Below are 19,688 nucleotides of genomic sequence, written 5' to 3' on the forward strand. Positions count from 1 at the left end.
CCATAGCAGAATTTGTTTGTTTCTATTCTTCATTTTTGCTTTCATCATAATATTTATACAATTTGCAATTTCTTCATTTATTTTCTCTTCGCTAATGGTATCAGGGAGATGAACTTTCATAATGGAACATAATTTTCTGAGGACAGAGGCCTCTCCTAGCATTTGTTTAGTTGGTCAGTTGTGATCAACTCTTTTGTAGCTCTCCAGGCTCCTCTGTCCATCAGATTCTCCAGTCAAGAATACTGGAGTGCATTGCCATTTCCTTCTCCAGAGGATCTTCCTAGCCCAGGGATCGAACCCATGTCTTTTGCATTAGCAGAGGAGTTCTTTACCACTGAGCTACCATGTTTCTTGTTTTATCTTTAACACTTAATCTGTCACCTGGTACCTAGTAAGAGGTCATTGTTGTCAGTCCCGTGGCTGCTGAGTTCATTGTTATTGTCAAGGGAATTTCTTCAGCATATATAAAACTAAACTGATACAAATTATGAGCTTAGGTATGAGCTTCTTTATTTTTCCATATATTTTGAGCATCGTTATCAGAAAGCATTTCTGAATGCTTGCAGAACCATGTCAGCATTCAGTAATGTATATTAAAAGATGCCATGTATGTCTGAGTTAGCCTTGTGAATAAATCCCTCCTAATAAAAGAAAATGAGCTTTTATGATTAAGGGGTTTAGAAATAATCAAGAGAGGGTTAAAAATAAAACAAGCAGAGGCAGAACAGACCGAAGAATAGCTACTGGCAAGCCTTTCAAAATGATGTCCCAGATTATAGCTTCATAAGAAAAAAATAAAATAATTGCTTGCCAAACCATATGAAAAGATGAATTCTGGGAAAACTTAAAAACTAAACATTGATAAGCTTATAGAGTCTAGCTCCTCTCAATAACATAGAACTTTCCCAGAACCCATTTTTCCTGGTCATTCTGAGTGTTCCCTCCTGAGTCTGATTTTCTATCACCCTGGCGACCTGGTAGCATCAGTGGTCTGGTCTTCATTACTCAAACCAGGCCTGCTAAGTATTAAAAAAAAAAAAAAGTTTCCCTAAGGAAGCAGAAAATGAACTCTTCTAGCTTACAAATACTCAGTGGAGTCCCTGCTCAGAACCCAGGCAATTTAAGCCTTAGCCTGTTTGTGGTTTGTTTTGTTTCATGTTTGTCTCATCACAGCAGTCAAATCATGTCCCAATTCCTTTCAACTAGATTTCAAAACTAATGAGTTAGAAACGAAATGTTCCTTCCTACATAAAATGCTAGCAGCTTTGCCTTCATCTCTAGAAAGCTTAAAAATGAACATCACTTTCAAAGTCAGAGAACAAATCTTCCTACTCATCCCTGTATTCAGCAGCCCCCCACCCTCGACTCAACCTGCAAGGTTGAGTCCAGTCCCCGTCATCCAGAAATCTGCTACTACTCCAGCCCACAATGATGATCATTCTAAACTCTCTCAATTGAGCCCATGAGGCTCAATTTCTTACTGTTCTCTAATTGTATGAAGCAAAGGAGGAAAAAAGTAGGAGGTAGTGGGAAAAGCTGGAGAGAAGATGCAGTAAGTCATGCCAAGGACTATATTTGCATATTTCACGGGCAATCTCATTTAATCCTCACCACGAGCCTCAGGTAAGAATGATTCTTCACCTTTTTCCAGATGAGAAAACTGAAGCTCATGAGAGACTAAGAAACTTGCCCCACAGCTCAGAGCCAGGAGAACAGAAAGTCAGGATTTGAATCCAGGTTTCTGACTTCACAACCCATGCGGTTCCCACTACATTATGGGATCAGTTGGAGTTTCTTTTCTACTTCATGTCCAAGCACAGCTCACACAATGAATGAGACCAGGAAGAGGAATGATATGAAAACCAGGGCATGTTTCAAGAATAAACATATCAGGAATCTAGTAGATGTAAAGAAGAGCATTCGGAGCTTTGGGGAAGGGAAAGAGGGGTTTCCATCATGGCAGGAGAAAGAGCTGCTCATACAGCACTGGGCATATAGTAGATGCTCCTGACAGCAAGTGCAACATGGAGGTGTGATGTCCATAACAAAGAAGATAATGAAGCCTCTGCAGACACTCTGTTGATCTAACTGCACCTGCAGTGTTTACTGCAGTTTTAGTCACCAGGGGATGTGTGCCATCGAATCTGCAAGAAGAACATGAGGATATTCAGTCAGAAAAAGAGAACCCTTTAAGGACTCATGCTTAAATCTTCAAATACTTAAAGGACTCTCTTTTGTAAACAAGATACTTGAAAAATTTCTGTGCAGCTCTAGAAAACAAGGCCAAAACTAAAGAAATGATGCTATAGGAAAGCTCATTTCTGCTTTTGCTGTATGGGAAAGAACTTTGATGGTTCAAATCATTCAAAAATTGGACAAATTACCTTCTGGATATTGGCAATTCCCATTGCTAATAGGTTCTCACAGCCTGGAAGACCACTTATCAAATATATGGTAAAGGAGACTTGTGTATGAGGAATTAAGAACAGGCTAAAGCGGAGAAGGCAATGGCACCCCGACTCAGTTCTCTTGCCTGGAAAATCCCATGGATGGAGGAGCCTGGTGGGCTGCAGTCCGTGGGGTCGCTAAGAGTCAGACACGACTGAAGCAACTTAGCAGCAGCAGCAGCAGCAAAGCTTTCCAAGATCCCATTCAACTCTGATCCTGTGACTCAAACTCCATGTCATAGTTTTATCTCATTGCAAGGATATCTGTTATCGGTTTTCTATTTTCCATAACAAATTACCACAAGATTAGTTGGTTAAAATGGCCTGTGATGACTCACTTGGCAGAGAATCTCCTGAAATACAGGAGATCCAGGTCTGATCCCTATATCAAGAAGATCCCCTGGAGAAGGGAATGGCTACCCACTCCTATTGCCTGGGTAATCCCATGGACGGAAGAGCCTGGTGGGCTACAGTCCATGGGGTCACAAATAGTAGGACACGATTCGTGGTTTAAAATAATATAAATGTATTCTCTTAGCATTCTATAGATTAGAACTTTGACATGGGTCTCACATGGCTAAAATCAAGGTCTCAGGAGGACTGCCTTTCTTTGTAGGCTCCTCTTCGGCTCTAGCAGAAAAACTGTCTCCTGTCTTTTCCAGTCTCTTAGCTCATGGTCCCCTTCCTGTCTTCAAAGCCAAAATGGCAGGCCAAGTCTCTCTCACATCACATCACTCCAACCTCCTCATCTGCCTCTCCTCCATCCTTAAGGACCTTTGTGATCACATTGGACCCACCCAGATAAACCAGAATAGTGTCTCTATGTTACAGTCTTGATCAGCAGTCTTCATTCAATTTGTACCCAACCTTAATTCCCTTTTTCCATGTAACACAACATATTCTGGGTCCCAGGGATTAGTACATGGATGACTTGGAGTAGCTAGTGTTATCTTAACTACTCCAATGAGGTTCTGACAAATACCATGAGTACATCCCACAAGTTCACATTGATGTGTGACTCTTTGCCTTCTCCAAAGATCACAGCAGAGAGGATAAGGATTTAGAAAGCGTATATCAGGCCTCCAAGGGTTACTTGAGACTCAGTCTCTACTTGACTCAAGCCAACCAAATACAATGGAAGAAAACATTTTTCAGCTGGGTAGATTTGACCAAGCTCCAATACTTTGGTCACCTGATGTGAAGAGCAGACTCATTGGAAAAGACCCTGATGAGGGAAAGATGGAAGGCAGGAGGAGAAGGGGACGACAGAGGACATGATGGCTGGATGACATCACTGACTCACTGGTCATGAGTTTGAGCAAGCTCCAGGAGACGTGACGGACAGGGAAGCCTAGTGTGCTGCAGTCCATGGAGTCACAAAGTGTCGGACACAACCAAGCAACTGAACAACAGGTTTGACCTATATTCTTCACCCTTTCCCACAGCCTACACCAAGCTTCAGAAGTCTTCTCCAGCCTGTGCCCCAGGGAGGCACTAGCAATGAACAGAGCTGGCAAGTGGTGGAAAAACCCATTTTCCATCTCCTCAGGAAAGGGTCTCTGTTCCATGTATTAGGGTTTAGGGTTGTTGCTCTTCTTGCTTTAGTAATCACTATGTACAAGGCAATGAACTAGAAATCTTGAATTCAAAAACAAAATGTACAACTCATAATCTCAGCTGGCTGTAGGCTACAGTATTCCAGCACTTACTGCTATTTTGTTTCTTCTGAATAGAATTCCTAATCTCATGTCACACTTGCCAGTATTTACCTGGAGTTTTTCATTGTTTCCACTGTTTCCCCACCTATTTGCCATGAAGTGATGGGATCAGATGCCATGATCTTAGTTTTCTGAATGCTGAGTTTTAAGCCAACTTTTTCAGTCTCCTCTTTCACTTTCATCAAGAGGTTCTTTAGTTCTTCTTCATTTTCTGCCCTAAGTGTGGTGTCATCTGCCTATCTGAGGTTTCTCCCAGCAATCTTGATTCCAGTTTGAGCTTCATCCAGTCCAGCATTTCTCATGATGTACTCTGCATATAAGCTAAATAAGCAGGATGACAATATACAGCCTTGACATATTACTTTCCCAATTTGGAACCAGTCTGTTGTTCCATGTCCAGTTCTAACAGTTGCTTATTGACCTGCATATAGATTTCTTAGGAGGCAGGTCAGGTGGTCTGGTATTCCCATCTCTTTAAGAATTTTCCACAGTTTGTTGTGATCCACTCAAAGGCTTCAGTATAGTCAATAAGCAGAAGTAGATGTTTTTCTGGAACTCTCTTGCTTTTTTGATGATACAATGGATGTTGGCAATTTGATCTCTGGTTCCTCCAAAATCACTGCAGATCGTGACTGCAGCCATGAAATTAAAAGACGCATGCTCCTTGGAAGAAAAGTTATGACCAACATAGACAGCATATTGAAAAGCAGAGACATTACTTTGCCAACAAAGGTTTGTCTAGTCAAAGCAATGGTTTTTCCAGCAGTCGTGTATGGATATGAGAATTGGACTGAACTGAACTGAACTGAACTGAACCTGGAGTTTTATCATTATACTACCTTAGAATCTCTATCATCTGAATCACAATGGAAGTCCTGAATTGTTATTGCTTTTTCCTAGGCATGTTTATTGTGGGGTGTTTTTCTAAGAGTCCTTTTGGTCACCCTAAATAATCTCTCGATCGGGATTCTTACCACAGCAGTTGATAGAAAACTCTGTTTCAACTAGTTGAAGAAAAAGAGGGGGGTTTTTTGACTAACGTCCTGAAAAATCCAGACGTAAATCTGGCTTTGACCCCTTACGGAGCCTCAAATGATGCTGTTGAACTGGTTCACCCTCATCATTATTTCCCCTCTGTTTCCAGACTTTATTCTCCTGCATGCTCTTACACCACAGGGATAAGATCACTCTCAGCAGCTCTGGACTTCTCTCTCCTCCACCCAGAAACTCTAGTAGAAAAGCAATGTTTCTTCTCTGTATCTCCCTCCAAAAGTTCTGGACCGAATTTAATTTTAGTGGCTTATCATTGTCCTAGCCCAGGTCATGTGCTCACCTGTGAATCAATGACTATAACAAGAGAAATGCAAACCTCTGATCAGCCAGCCCTCAGCACCTGCCAACTCCTGCAGCAGGCGCCATTTGAGCCACGTGAAATAAAAGGAAGGGAGAAATGGATTCCCCAGGGAAAACTGGGATTCTCTTACCAGGAGGAAAAAATGGATGCTGAGTAGGCAGGAAATATCCTGCCTACTGTTACCCTATACTTGGGTAACACTCAAGTCATATTATATTAGCTGCTTTCTGGTTCATTATTAGCCAAGATCAGAATAGGGGAAAGAATGTCATCATTTGAATAGAGGAGAGTGTTCAAAGCTTCAAACACAGTCCAAGGAAGTTGGACTTAGAAAGGACACAGCAGTACAGGGGCCATGGGCAATTTGCAAGACATTTTAGGATCAAAGTCCAGAAGATATTCAATAGCCACAGATAAGGGAGCATTCACAAGCCTCATTCATTTTGCCTAAATCAGAAATAGCTTCTAAATTAAAAAAAAATAGAAAATAAAATAGAAAAACAAAAGAATCTGGGATGAGGCAACCAGGCTTTGAGTCTGACCACTTACCAGTGGTATAGTCTTGAGCATGTCACTAACCTCTGAAAGCCTCAGTTCAACCTTCTGTAAAAGGGGATTGATAATAATTTCTACCTCATAGAGAATCACATGTGATCATATGTGGAAGGATCCTTTCTTAAGTTGCTAGAAAAAACCCTCCCATCCACATGGCTGCTGCAATGAGACTGCCACTCCTCTCTTCTGTTTACCATCCCTTTGAACCTGGGCTGACTTTGGAATTGCTTTTACCAGTAGAATGAGACAGAGTGATGTGTGATTTCCAAGCTTAGTCTATAAGAGGCCTTGTAGCATCCGTATGGGCACTTCTGGAAAATCTCTTGGAAGCCAGCCACCATGCCATAAAGAAGCTTAGGCTAGACTACAGAATAAGGAGAAGCCACTTAGAGAAAAACTCTGGACAGAGGGAAGCCATCTTGAACATTCCAAGCCCAGTTGAGCTCCAGCTCAATGCAGCTGTACGAATGTCCTCAGCTGTACCATCTGGAGAACAACCCAGCGGAGCCCAATCAACCCACAGAATCATGAGAAATAATAAAACATTGCTGTTTTAATCCACTAAATTTCGAGGTGCAATAACCCCCACACACACATATGAACAAGTTCCATTCTGAAAGTGCATTCGTAAGTCCAATTTGTTTGTAAGTCTAACCAATTTAGCCTAGTCACCCAACTAACACAGTTAGCTGTATAGTACTGTACTATAATAGGTTTGTGATACTTTCCATGCAAATAATACATAAAAAACAGACACACAAAAAATAAAGAAAACATTTTAAATATTATAGTATAGTACCTTAAAAAGTACAGTAGTACTGTACAACAACTAGCATACAGGGGCTGGCCTTGATGAACAGCAAGCAGAGTTACAGACTGGAGGAAGGAGAGGAGGTGGGAGACGGTAGAGCTGAAGGTGATGGAGGACAGGCTGCAGTTTCACTCCCACCTGACATTGATGGAACACACGTTCACATCTTTGAAAGTTCACAACTTGAAGGTTCATATGTAGGGGACTGACTGTTTACCACGCAGAACTGGTAGCTAAGACAAAGTGAAAACAAAGTGTTTCTGCAGTTCTTGCTGTCTTTTCCTCAAGAGGAATGTAATTTGCACTTCAGGCAGAACAATGCCTCCTTTGTGGGACTGCCTCATGTTTCACAGGACTTTCAGCATCACTGGCCCTTACCTTGTAAATCTCAGTGGTGCTCTCCAGTCACTGAGAGAATCAAAGACATTTTCCCCTAGGCCCAAACACCCTCCCTCACTATGAATCAAATCCAAGAGGAGCACTTACTTCTGAGAGAGTGAGGACTTCAGAGGTCAGCCTCACTAATCTCAAGGCAGGACCTCTATTCTTTCTGTGTGTCCTGATCCTCATTACGAGTTGAAATATCTTCCCTGGCATTTCATACTGCCTTCATTAGGCCATACCACAAGGGAGTTTACAAGGCCTATAAAATTATATGATACCATTTGATGTAAGTAATGCAAGCAGATGTGATAAAGCTGCATACTCTGGCCTTGAAGGGGTCCAAAGAAAACTGTTGTCTGCCACCAAGTGCAGTTAAAGTAGGAATCATCAGCATTCTTTCTCTTATTTGTCCTATTTATGTAGCACTTTAGGGATCTGGAGAAAAGAAGTAATGAACATTCTTCTTGGCTGCATGATCATTCTTGTCTTTTTCTCTTGATAGTTCTTTGTAGTGGAAAACTCCCAATATGACACATTGACAACACAAGGCAGGGTACTGTAGAGATGAAATTTCTCTAAAATAAATATCACTTTCTAGGAGGCAGAAGAGTTCAGAAGTGACCTTCTGAAAAAGAGTTGCCATTAGCCATGAATATCTGTTCTTTGTAAACACCAGGGTGGATCAAACCTTTATCTTTTCATTTCATCACAGTTGGATTCCAGAGCTTATATTTTCTTTCCCAGAGAGCTTCCAATTCTCAAGGCCAGCTTCAAAGGCAAGATTCCATTCCGTCTGAAGTGTCAATACTCCTATCTTAATAAGATATAAAATGTTCCTATACCCTATCCTTTTACCCACACCAATTCCCACTTTCCTATTTCCACTAGTTTATAATCACATGTCCTTGCTGAGATATTAGCTGAAATGAGAACGGTAATTTATTTACGCATACCTCTTGTCAATCTGGCTTCCCAGGTGGCCCAGTTGATAAAGAAACTGCTGGCAATGCAAGAGACCCAGGTTCAATCCCTGCATCTGAAAGATCCCCTGGAGAAAGGAATGGCAGCCCACTCCAGTATTCTTGCCTGGAAAATTCCATGGACAAAGGAGCCTGGCAGGCTGTAGTCCATAGCGTCTCACAGAGTTAGGCACAACTGAAGCAACTTAGCACGCACACCCACTGTCAATTTAGCTATGAACGAAAGGTGCTGGACTGGCCTGTACATCTAAAGAAGACATGGGATGCCAAGTTGGAATTTGGAATTAAGCTTCCTAAAATGACAAAACTATACTTTAAGTACTTAGTTTACTTACTCTAGATTGTACAAATTCCCCAGCAATCTTAGGGAAATGGAAGAAAGAAGTAACTAATTTTAATATATATATAAGATATTATATAAGACTATGATGACATCTATGCTTCTTCTGTAGCTATCTGTACATGGTACTACATACACAGGCTGTCTACAGGGAAGAATCAAAATGTGGGCGTTCCTAGTTTTGAAACTAAGAGCTAAATTAAGGAAAGAGAGACAGGGGGAGAGAAGGAAAAGAAAACCTAAATTCTTGATCTGCTAAAATTTAGACTTAAAATATATGTCTTAGAAAAATACACATGCCAGAATTCAAGTAGGTAACAATATGCTACTTTTTTATCCTGGTCTGTTTTAGAAAAATCTGCTCCTTGGTAAATGAATAATATGTTTATACTTCAAGTATATTTTTAATAGCTAACATTTCAAGTCCATACAACATTTGTTTTAATAGAATTTTATATTCTAAAAATAAAAAAAAGAAGAAAGGTTTCACTTTGCAAAAAAATTTACAACCAGGTTTCTTTATGTGCTAGGATCCTTTGAGAATTCTAATGTGATTATACCTATTAAAACTAAATGCATATATAAATTTTCAGAATTCGATCTTTTGTGTATAAGTTACACCTCTCTGGCAAGAGCTGTAATCATTCTCAATTTCTGAAATGTTAATTTCTCAAAAGTCTTCTCCTCCTTTCCACCCTTAATCTTCTGTAATTCATCTTCAGTGAGCTCTCCCAGAAATCTCCTACATCAAAACCATAACTCTTTTTCCTAGTCCCAACCAAAGAAATACCAAAGGACAGACATTTACTTAATTAGGTAATGTAGTGGCATCAGCAAATCCAGCAAAACTGGATATTTCAAACTTCAAAATAACTCAAAGGACCCAAATCATCTGACACCCAACAATATTTAGCAGTTGGGACTTCAGATAAAGTAAATGCAGTGATCTTTCTTTTCTTAAAAAAATGGAACCCTTCTGTCTATTGTGGAATACAAAGAGCAGCGGGCAGTTACATAATCATAGACAGACAAAAACATAGATCTATTAACCAACAAAAAGGAGGAAGAGAGGTCAGCTTGCACTAATTAATCCCAGTCCTTAGATCTGCCCATGTTTCCACAGACGGTGGAGAGAGACAGAAGTCCAACTATCCTAAGCTGAAGCCAAGCTCTCTGAATACTTGCACACTGTCTCCTGATCTTCTACTTTGAGTTATCATCTGAATCATGAACGTGATAAGTGAACCTGCTTTACCGTTGAAGCCTGGCAGAACTGTGGTTATGTTGCTTTGTTTTGAGGGAAGTGCTAATGTTCTTAGCTTCCACCACACTCATTTCTGTTTTGCTTGATCATGAAATAAGCTATATTTTAATTCAAATACAAAGAAAGGGGGGAGAGGAAAAGCCATCAGAGAAGCTGAAAGAAATTTAAGCAAACAGGAAGAAAAAAAGCAAACGATTAAGTGAAGCGTGGTGCAGAAGAGATAAACCATGAATGTGAGGGGAAGAGAAAAGGAGATAAAATGGAAAGAGGATGCAAATACAAAACGATTTAGGGACTTCCTCTAGTGGTGGCAGACTGGGTAATCTGGGCCAATTCTCTTGCTGAAGGAAACTAAAATAACTCTGCAAAATATAAAAATCATGATCTTTGAAGTATCAAAAAGCTAAAAAGAGAGTGTCAAATTACCAAGCCAAGATCTACAAAGAAATAGACATCCAATGATATGTCTGGCATTTTGCCAAATGCATGTCAGCCAATCTTTGAGACTCAACTGAGAGGCTTAACAGTGGTTTTGGCATCTTCGTGAGGCCAAAGGAACAAAATGTAAGTACTTCTGATAGGAAAACTTATCAAGCTGCATTCAGAGACAGGAAGGGAGATCTAAATAAATGGAGAGATATACCATGTTTACGAACTGGAAGACTTAGTATTGTATCGATGCCCCAAGACACAAATAAACAGAACAGTTTATTTGTGTAACAGAACAGTCACTAGACCTGGGCTTATTCATAAATGGCACCGGGTATATTATAGATGTGGCACTCATGCAGTTGGGAGAGGACAGCTGGCACAACTGGATGTGTATATGAGGAAAATAAAACTTGACTTCCAACCTCTTACTCCTTCAATGTCTGCACACCAGACATACATGAGAAACATTCTCGCATTTGTGCGTTTGGACACATATCAAAGAACATTCATAGCAACACTGTGTATAAGAGTAAGATTTTTTAAAATCAAAACAAGCCCATAAAGAGTAGAATGAATAAATAAAACATGGACTGTGTATCCAATGAAATACTATAGTGCCAAGAAAATGAAGGTCACAACATGGATTAATCTCAAATACAATGTTAACAATTTTGGTTACAGAAAAACAAAAACATAATTCTACTTATATAAAGTAAGAACATGCAAAACTAAGACTATATTGTTCAGAGATGTTAACATATATCATAAACCTGTAACGAAAAGTAAGAAACTGATAAATGCAAAATTCAGAAGAGTGGATACCTTTGGGGAAAGGGGACTGGATAAGGAAAGCACTGACTATTAATAACGTGTTGTTCTTTTTCTTAAATCAGGTGGTAGGTGCTACATAGTCCTTGAATTCTGACTGCTCTTTTGTATCTATTCACAAGTTAATAGACATGTAATAAATACATACGTGTGCCCAATACTGAAGAGTCAAGTCTGAACTTAATATTCAGATATAGTCAAAACCAAAGCTGGGGTCACCATCTGTGGTGGGATCACCATTTGTGATACGGTCACCATCACAGAATGAAATTCTTGAGACAAAGATACATCTGAAAATTTTTCCACAAAATAAACTGAATCATGACTTCAATCTCATTGCTTAAAAGATTACCTCTCAAATGTGTGACGTTGGCAGTATAGTGCAGAAATAAACATTTCCTAGCTCTGTTGACTGCTGAATCGCTCCTATGTGTGGTCAGTGTACCACACACCGACAATATCAAATAGGTTAGCAAAAAAGGAAGATATTTTCTGCCACGTCTAGTCAGAATAGGCTAGTGCTGCTAATAATGTTGCCCTTCCCGTCTAGTAGCAACTGGTTTCAAGTTGTCTTGTCTCTGCTGCACCTTCGGGACTTCAAGCTTTTGTTAACAGTAATTATGCAATTTCACTGAAGCCACCTCATAAACAGAATCTCTGTGCATTGCTTGAAGAAGATGCTTTCTGAACATTTTCAGAAGCAAAGGAAATTTTTTTGCTCTCGCCTGTTTTTTATTTTTAATATTTTATGCATGAACTTACTACTTTAATTTGGATCTAAAAATGTGGCAATAGAATACCATAATTGACTTTTAAGATAGTCTCTGAATTTGATATTCAAAATAGTCTCTGAAATTCTATTTGCAATCTTAGCTTTCATTGGATGCACAGCCATTTCAGCATCTCCCTTGGAGCAGCATAAGAAATGCATCCTTATAGTAGGTATCATGCTGAAATGCCTGTACTATCAAGCTCATCCATTAGGTTACTTCTTCAACAGCATGCAATTCATCAGCAAATGAACTGTTTTACCTTCAGGAAGCCCACTAATTCTGAGTCCTGCTTGCTGGTATATTTTGTGTTCGAGTAGACTTTTAGACGTGTAGTAACTGCTCCTCCATTTTATTTGACTATTTTTGATGAGTACAGTACTTGACAAAGCAATTCCCAAACCTCTTGGATGTCATGGTGTCCATCTGCTGAAGAAGGATAGTAAGTGGCCCACAGGTGGCGCTAGTGGTAAAGAGCCCTGCTGCCAATGCAGGAGACAAAAGATATGGTTTCAATCCCTGGGTTGGGAAGATGCCCTGGAGAAGGGCATGACAACCCACCACAGTATTCTTGCCTAGAGAATCCCATGGACAGAGGAGCCTGGTGGGCTACAGTCCATAGATTTGCACAGTCAGACACGACTGAAGCAACACAATGCCTGGCATGCAGCAAGTCTTCAATTAAAGAAAACATTGTTGAATGAATACATGAGTCCCTTTAGTTGTAAAACTTTTCTCTTTATTTTTTTGAAATTATTGAATTAAAAACTATTCAGGTTATAAAGTTTAAGTGTTGGTCTCACTGTTGTTGTTGTTCAGTTGCCCAGCCATGTTTGACTCCTTGCAATCCCATGGACTGCAGCATGCCAGGCCTCTCTGTCCTTCATCGTCTCCTGAAATTTGCCCAAGTTCATGTCCATCACGTCGGTGATGCCATCCAGCCATCTCACTACTGGTGAGCTGGTCTCATTGTTCAGCTCAAAATATGCCATGTAAGCTGTGGCTTTGCTCTTCAGTTTGAGAAGACCAAACCACCAGATACCCAATCCAGTGTCATTTCTGGAATCCCTGAACTGACCGTTTCTGGCTTACTAGCTTGTTGAGAGATGCTTGGATCTCAAATAGTTGACAACATAGCAAATCTGCTTGAAAAAAATATTCTTAAAAATGAACCTCAATGCAACATCATGTATTGTCACTGACACTACAAAAAAAAAAACAAACCATGAAGGTTATAAATGATTTAAGACTTAGAAGACAGGATGCTTTGTTCACATCCTTCGCTGGTGTGTTCAGAAAGGAATCACAGTACAAGGAACCATTTTAAGATTACCAGCGGTAAACTGCAAGCATGTGTGATAAGCCTCGTCAGTCATGTCCAACTGTTTGAGACCCTATGGACTGTATCCCACCAGGCTCCTCTGTCCATGATCTTCTCTAGGCAAGAATGCTGGAATAGGTTGCCCCGCCGTCCTCCAGGGGATCTTCCCCACCCAGGGATTGAACCCACCTCTTTACCCCTCCTGCATTGGCAGCAGCGTTCTTTACTACCAGCGCCACCTGTAGGCCACTTACCATCCTTCCTCAGCAGGTAGACCCCATGCCGTCCAAGAGGTTTTGGAACTGCTTTGACAAGTACTGTACTCATAAAGTTCCACTCCTCATGGAGCTTGCCTTTTAGTTTAGAGGGGGTAGTAAGGAACAAACAATAACAAGAAATATATAAACAAGTGCCAAGTGTTGATAAACATCATGTGGAAAATTAAACATGGAAAAAGAAGCATAAGTAGGTGGAGGAGGGGAGGAGGGAAAAGCTATCTCTTAAAGCATGCTTAGGGAAGTCCTCATGGATAAGGTGACATTTGAACAGAGAACTCAAGAAAAGCATATTTGTAAGCTTTCAAAAGCAGTATTTTTTTAATGAATGGCAAAGCTCTATCAGACTCGTGAAAACAGAGAATAGAGTTTTATAAAATTATTATCAGACAAAAAACAGAATTCAAGATCTAAAGTTGTTTATAATAGCAAAAAAATTTGCTAACTTAAAGACATTCAAAGGAGAATTGTTAAATAAACCGTGGTAAATTTATAAAATTAAGTAATGGGTAGCCATTAAAGAATGATACAGCTATTCATATCATATTATTGAATTTCAGAAATAGATTATATAATATAAGATAAAAAAATAACTACCGATATATGGCTTTTTAAAGTCTGGAAGATTATACAACTGACTTTTAATAATGGAACATCAGGGGAATAAAATTCTTGGAGCAACAAGATCTTGGCTTCCACTTATGCAAATCTATATTATTTTAAAATTTTATAAAAATGTTTATCATAATAAAATTGCTGCTGCATAAGTGTTTTTAAATAACTCAAGGGAAATCAAATGTTTTATACTGATGAAGATTATCACTGAAACTAAAGACATTATTTCCATTAACCTTCCTTATATAAAGAAAAATATATTTTAAAAGGCAAGAATAGAGTCCCATAAATTTAATAACAGTAGAACAATTTCACTTACCATTCTTATTTTCTATAAACCAACTGGGCAAAAATAATGATAAAGGTGATTTAAATTCTGTCATTAGTAAGTTTCATTTCAGTGCTGGTAACTAACCCTCAACTTTAAACAATACAACTTACTTTTCAAATCCTATGAAAAAAATATAAAAATTTGTCACATATTATACTACAAAGAAAGTTTTTATATTAAATAAATTTCAAAGAGTAAGAACTATCTAAGACAACTTCTTTATTCACAATGCAAAAAAAAAATTGCTAAGGTTTTGAAACTGAGAGAAAACTTAACCACTTAGAAACTAATTAAATGTCATTTTCCAAAGTAATTCTTAGGTCAAAGAGGAAAATCAATACTCACATATGTTTAATATTAAGTAATAATAATAACACCACAATTCTGAAATGTCTGAAAGCAACCATAGCTGTTACCTAAAGGAAATTTATACCACTAAACTTTTATATAGAAAAAAAGTCCTCACAGTAAAGAAGCATTGAACTAAAGAAGCAAAGAAAAAGCTAAATCAATGTAAAAAAATCAATATAAGAAGAAATAAATTTGTAAACGCAGAAATCAATGAATTAGTAAAATAATAGAATTGATCAAAAGCAACTTCTTTAAAAATACAAATAAATGTAGAAAATAAAACTATATTTTCAGATACTTCATGGGAAGATGTTTCCAGGGACCCACGTTTTAAATTTCTAAAAAGACCGAAAACTCATGGAAGAGTTTTAAAAAGCTATATTTCTAAAATCAGGTTTCAAATGAAAAATAATACTAACCTCTGCATCAATACTATTATTCATCCCACCCAGTCATAAGGTGATATGGACTTTCCTGGTGGCTCAAAGGTAAAGAATGTGCCCACAATACGGGAGACCTGGGTTTGATCCCTGAGTCGGGAAAAATCCCCTGGAGATGGTAAACTTCTCATCACAAATACCACATCCTCCAGAAGACCTGGATCTCAAGTGACTCACTCCCTCTCCTTGTCCTCTTATTACACAGATCTTTTTCCCTTATGGCCTGAAATGCATACCCTATGCTGTGAAGTGCGAGAGCTACCCCTTACCTCCATAAGTATGAAGTCCACATAGTCAAAACTGTAAGATAAAATAATTGAAAGAGTCTAATCCCTGGATGACAGCCCTGGATGCTCATTTATGGACTTTTTAATTCATGAGAAAACAAACCTATTACTTGCTTAAATTACAGTTTATTGTGGTTTCTGTTGCTTAAAACTGAATACCATCCTATCTAATACATCTCAAAGGAGAAGAGCTTTGAAAACCTGTGTTTGTTGTAACCCATGTAATAGGAACAAATGATCTGTAATCAGATCTTGAAATGAAAATGTAAATGGTCAAATAACAGACCGAATGGACATTGCTGAAGAACAAATTAATGAGTTCTGAGAGGTGATTGAGGAATTCTGTATCACAGTGAAACAGCAAAAGAAATGGTGACTATCAACACAGTTGTATTATTTTTCTCAGGTGAAGTAATAATGTACCACAGTCTGGATGGCTTAAACAACAAAAATTTTATCCTCAGTGCCGGAAATTAGACTTCCAAGATCAAATTATTGACAACGTTACTCCTTCTAAGGGTTATGAGGAAGAATCTGTTCTGTGTCTCTCTCCTAGCTTCTGTTGGTTTCCTGGCAACCTTTGGTACAGGCAGGCGTGTGTGTCCAGTTGCATCCGACTCTTTGTGACTCCATAGCTATAGCCCTCCAGGCTCCTCTGTCCATGGAATTTTTCAGGCAAGAATACTGGAGTCGAGGGGAAAAAGCATACTGGAGTGGCTGGCCATTTCCTACTCCAGGGGATCTTCCTGACCCAGGTATTGAACCCACACCTGCTGTATCCCCAGCATGGGCAGGCAGATTCTTTACAACTGTGCCTTCTGGGAAGCCCTTTGGTATTCACTGGCTTATAGATGCATCACCCAAATCTCTGCCTACAAATTCACATGATATTCTTCCTATGTATGTATCTGTGTCCAAAATTCCCCTTTCTTATAAGAACACTAGTCAGATATGATCTCATCTTTAAATGTACCTGCAATAACACTATTTCCAAACAAGGTCATATTCTGAAGTACTGGGGTTTGAGACTTTAACATATGAATTTGAGGAGAGGGGCCAAATTCAATCCATAACAGCAATTAAGACAAGGAGAAAAGAGAAGAGAAGCCCTCATATCCATGCCATAGAAATTCTAAAAGGTGAGAAGGGACAGAATTAAGGAATAGAAATATTTTTAAAAAATAAAAAAAGGAAGAAAATTTCCCTGAGCCAAATGATATGTCTATATGTAGAAAGAATCCATTGAGTACCAAGTAGGATGAAAAATAAAAAGACCAACTCCTTGTCAAATTGTAATAAAATCTGACAATAAGAACAACGATGTTTTTAAGCATCCAAAATAAAAAATAAAGATTACACTTCCAAACAACAAAAATTAGATTAACGTTACACTTCATATCAATACTGCTAGAAGCAAGAAAACAATGGAGCAATATGCTCAACATCTGAGGGAAGAAAGGTATTTCGGAGGTACAGAAAACTATAATACAAGTGAAAGAGCAAATTAGAATGGTATCAGGTAGCCATTAAGTAACTTGATCGAACTGCAGTTTCATGGACAGGGCCTGCTTAGTTCCAGCCAATCAGAGCAATCCCATCCTCTTGCTAGGGCTGGGCTTCAAATGAGTAGGTGACATATTTGAGCTGAGACACCAAGAGAAATCTGCTGGGCTTCTGGAATAAAATCCCTCCTCACTTTCCTGGGACTGGATCCCTTCCTTCCATTGGAAGCAAACATGGAAAATACCAGCCGTTGCTCTACCAGTCGCCCACAGCCACAAAAAGAGCCAGATACAAGACAAAACCAGCAACCATGGGGTTCCTTCTCCTGAGGTTCTGCAAGAGAATTAAGTCTTACTGAAATTTTTCTCAGTTCTCCCAAGGATGATACATACCTAGGGAACATGCTAGATGCATAGAAGATAAGCTAATTTATTATATTCAATAGATGCCTTATGTCATTAAAGCTTAATTTCTGGGAGGGGAGGCCTCAATACACCATGACCCACAGGCCAGATTCAGCCCACCACCTGTTTAATTGGAACCCCAGCCTCACTTGTTTACATACTGCCAGTGGCTGCTTTCACACAACAAAGGCAGAGTTGAGTAGTTGTGGCAGAGAAGGCCTGCAAAACCTAAAACAATTACTATCTGTCCCTTTATAAGAAAAACTTGCCAACTCCACTTTAGACAAACCTCAATGAGAAGGTCTGTAAATACATTTGGCTTTGTCCAGCTTGGCCTTTGCTTCATCATCAACGAGCAGGGGGAAGGAGAACAGGATAATGAGTCTTGCTGAGATTTTACTTCTACCTGTGACCAACAGAGGGCCTAGGCACCTTCCTTCATCTGGAACCCCATCACAGCGTTGTTACAAGGATGAAGTGAGCCAATGTACAGCACTTGGAATGGTACCTGCCACAGAGAAAGTGATCAGTGAATGTTAGCTCTTGCTCCAAAACTGATACCAACTACCATTTACTTCTCACACTGTTCTACAGTAGACAATTTGGCCTGAGCTAAGCAAGTTGGTTCTGATATTGGCCAGACTTGCTCTTGCAGCTGCAAACAGGTGCAGGTCAAATTTGGGTAATTTTGCTTCTGCAGGTTGCCTAATCCAGGATGGTCCCATTGACATATCTGGTGACTGGCTACCTATCCCCATGGCCACTGGACCATGTGGCATTTAGAAAGCCTCTTATTCCCCGCTGGGCTAGCTTAGCTTTTCACATGGTTGTTAGAAGTTTCCAAAGAGACTGAGTGAGAAAGGTTTCTTAACATCCAGGCTTGGAGCTGGTACACCATCATGTTCAGTGCATTTTATTAAAACAAATCACAAGACCGGTTCATATTCAAGGAGTGGGAATAGATTTTACTTCTTGATGGAGAACCATGAGTGACTTTGCAAAGTCACATGCATACAGGAAAGAAGAATTGCAATCATTTATATAACCAAACCACAACATGAATTTAATATATCTTAGGGTTAGTCTCTTAGTCATGTCTGGCTCTTTGTGACCCCATGGACTGTAGCCTGCCAGACTTCTCTGTCCATGGGATTCCCCAAGCAAGAATACTGAAGTGGATTGCCATTTCCTTCTCCAGGGGATCTTCCTGACCCAGGGATTGAACCCAGGACTCCTGCATTGCAGGCAGACTCTTTACCATCTGAGCCACCAGGGAAGCCAATATATTTTAACTTTAATCTAATCCCTTTCCTTCACTATCTCCCAGAGTTTGCTCAAACTCATGTTCATTGATAGTCAGTGATATCATCCAACCATCCCATCCTCTGTCGTCCCCTTCTCTTGCCTTCGATCTTTCCCAGCATCAGGATCTTTTCCTGTGAGTCAGCTCTTCACATCAAGGGGCCAAAGTATTGGAGCTTCAGCTTCAGCATCAGTCCTTCCAATGAATATCCAGTGTTGATTTCCTTTAGGATTGATTGATTTGATCTCCTTGCTGTCCAAGGAATTCTCAAGAGTCTTCTCCAGCACCACAGTTCAAAAGCATCAATTCTTCAGCACTCAGCCTTCTTCATGGTCCAACTCTCACATCCATACATGACTACTGGAAAAACCATAGCTTCAACTATACGGACCTTTGTCGGCAAAAGCGATGTCTTTCATTTTAATATGCTGTCTAGGTTTGTCATAGCTTTTCTTCCAAGGAGCAAGCATCTTTTATTTTCATGGCTATAGTCACTGTTTGCAGTGATTATGGAGCCTAAGAAAATAAAATCTGCCACTGTTTCCACTTTTTCCCCATCTATTTGCCATGAAGGGATGGGACTGGATGCCATGATCTTAATTTTCTGAATGTTGAGTTTTAAGCCAGCTTTTTGACCCTCCTCTTTCATCCTCATCAAGATGCTCTTCAGTTCCTCTTTGCTTTCTTCCATGAATACATGTAATAACAAGCCATCAAATTCAGCTAATTGATCCTATCTCTTCCATCTACGGCAACATGCTGAGCTTATTCTCGAATTTCAATTCCTCTCTAAATAAAACTATAAAATAAAATTCTAGTTTTGTTTTAAATGCATAAAGTGCATCTTAAATGCATAAAGTTTTATCTCCTGATTTTTTTAACTTGTCATGAACCTCTTCACAATGTACTAAACCAAACATTGCAATATATCAATCACATCATTTTTAAAAATAAAAGAATGCCTTGACTTTTTCC

The sequence above is a fragment of the Oryx dammah genome, unplaced genomic scaffold, assembly GCF_014754425.2.
Source record: "Oryx dammah isolate SB20612 unplaced genomic scaffold, SCBI_Odam_1.1 HiC_scaffold_3, whole genome shotgun sequence".
Classification (NCBI taxonomy): Eukaryota; Metazoa; Chordata; class Mammalia; order Artiodactyla; family Bovidae; genus Oryx; species Oryx dammah.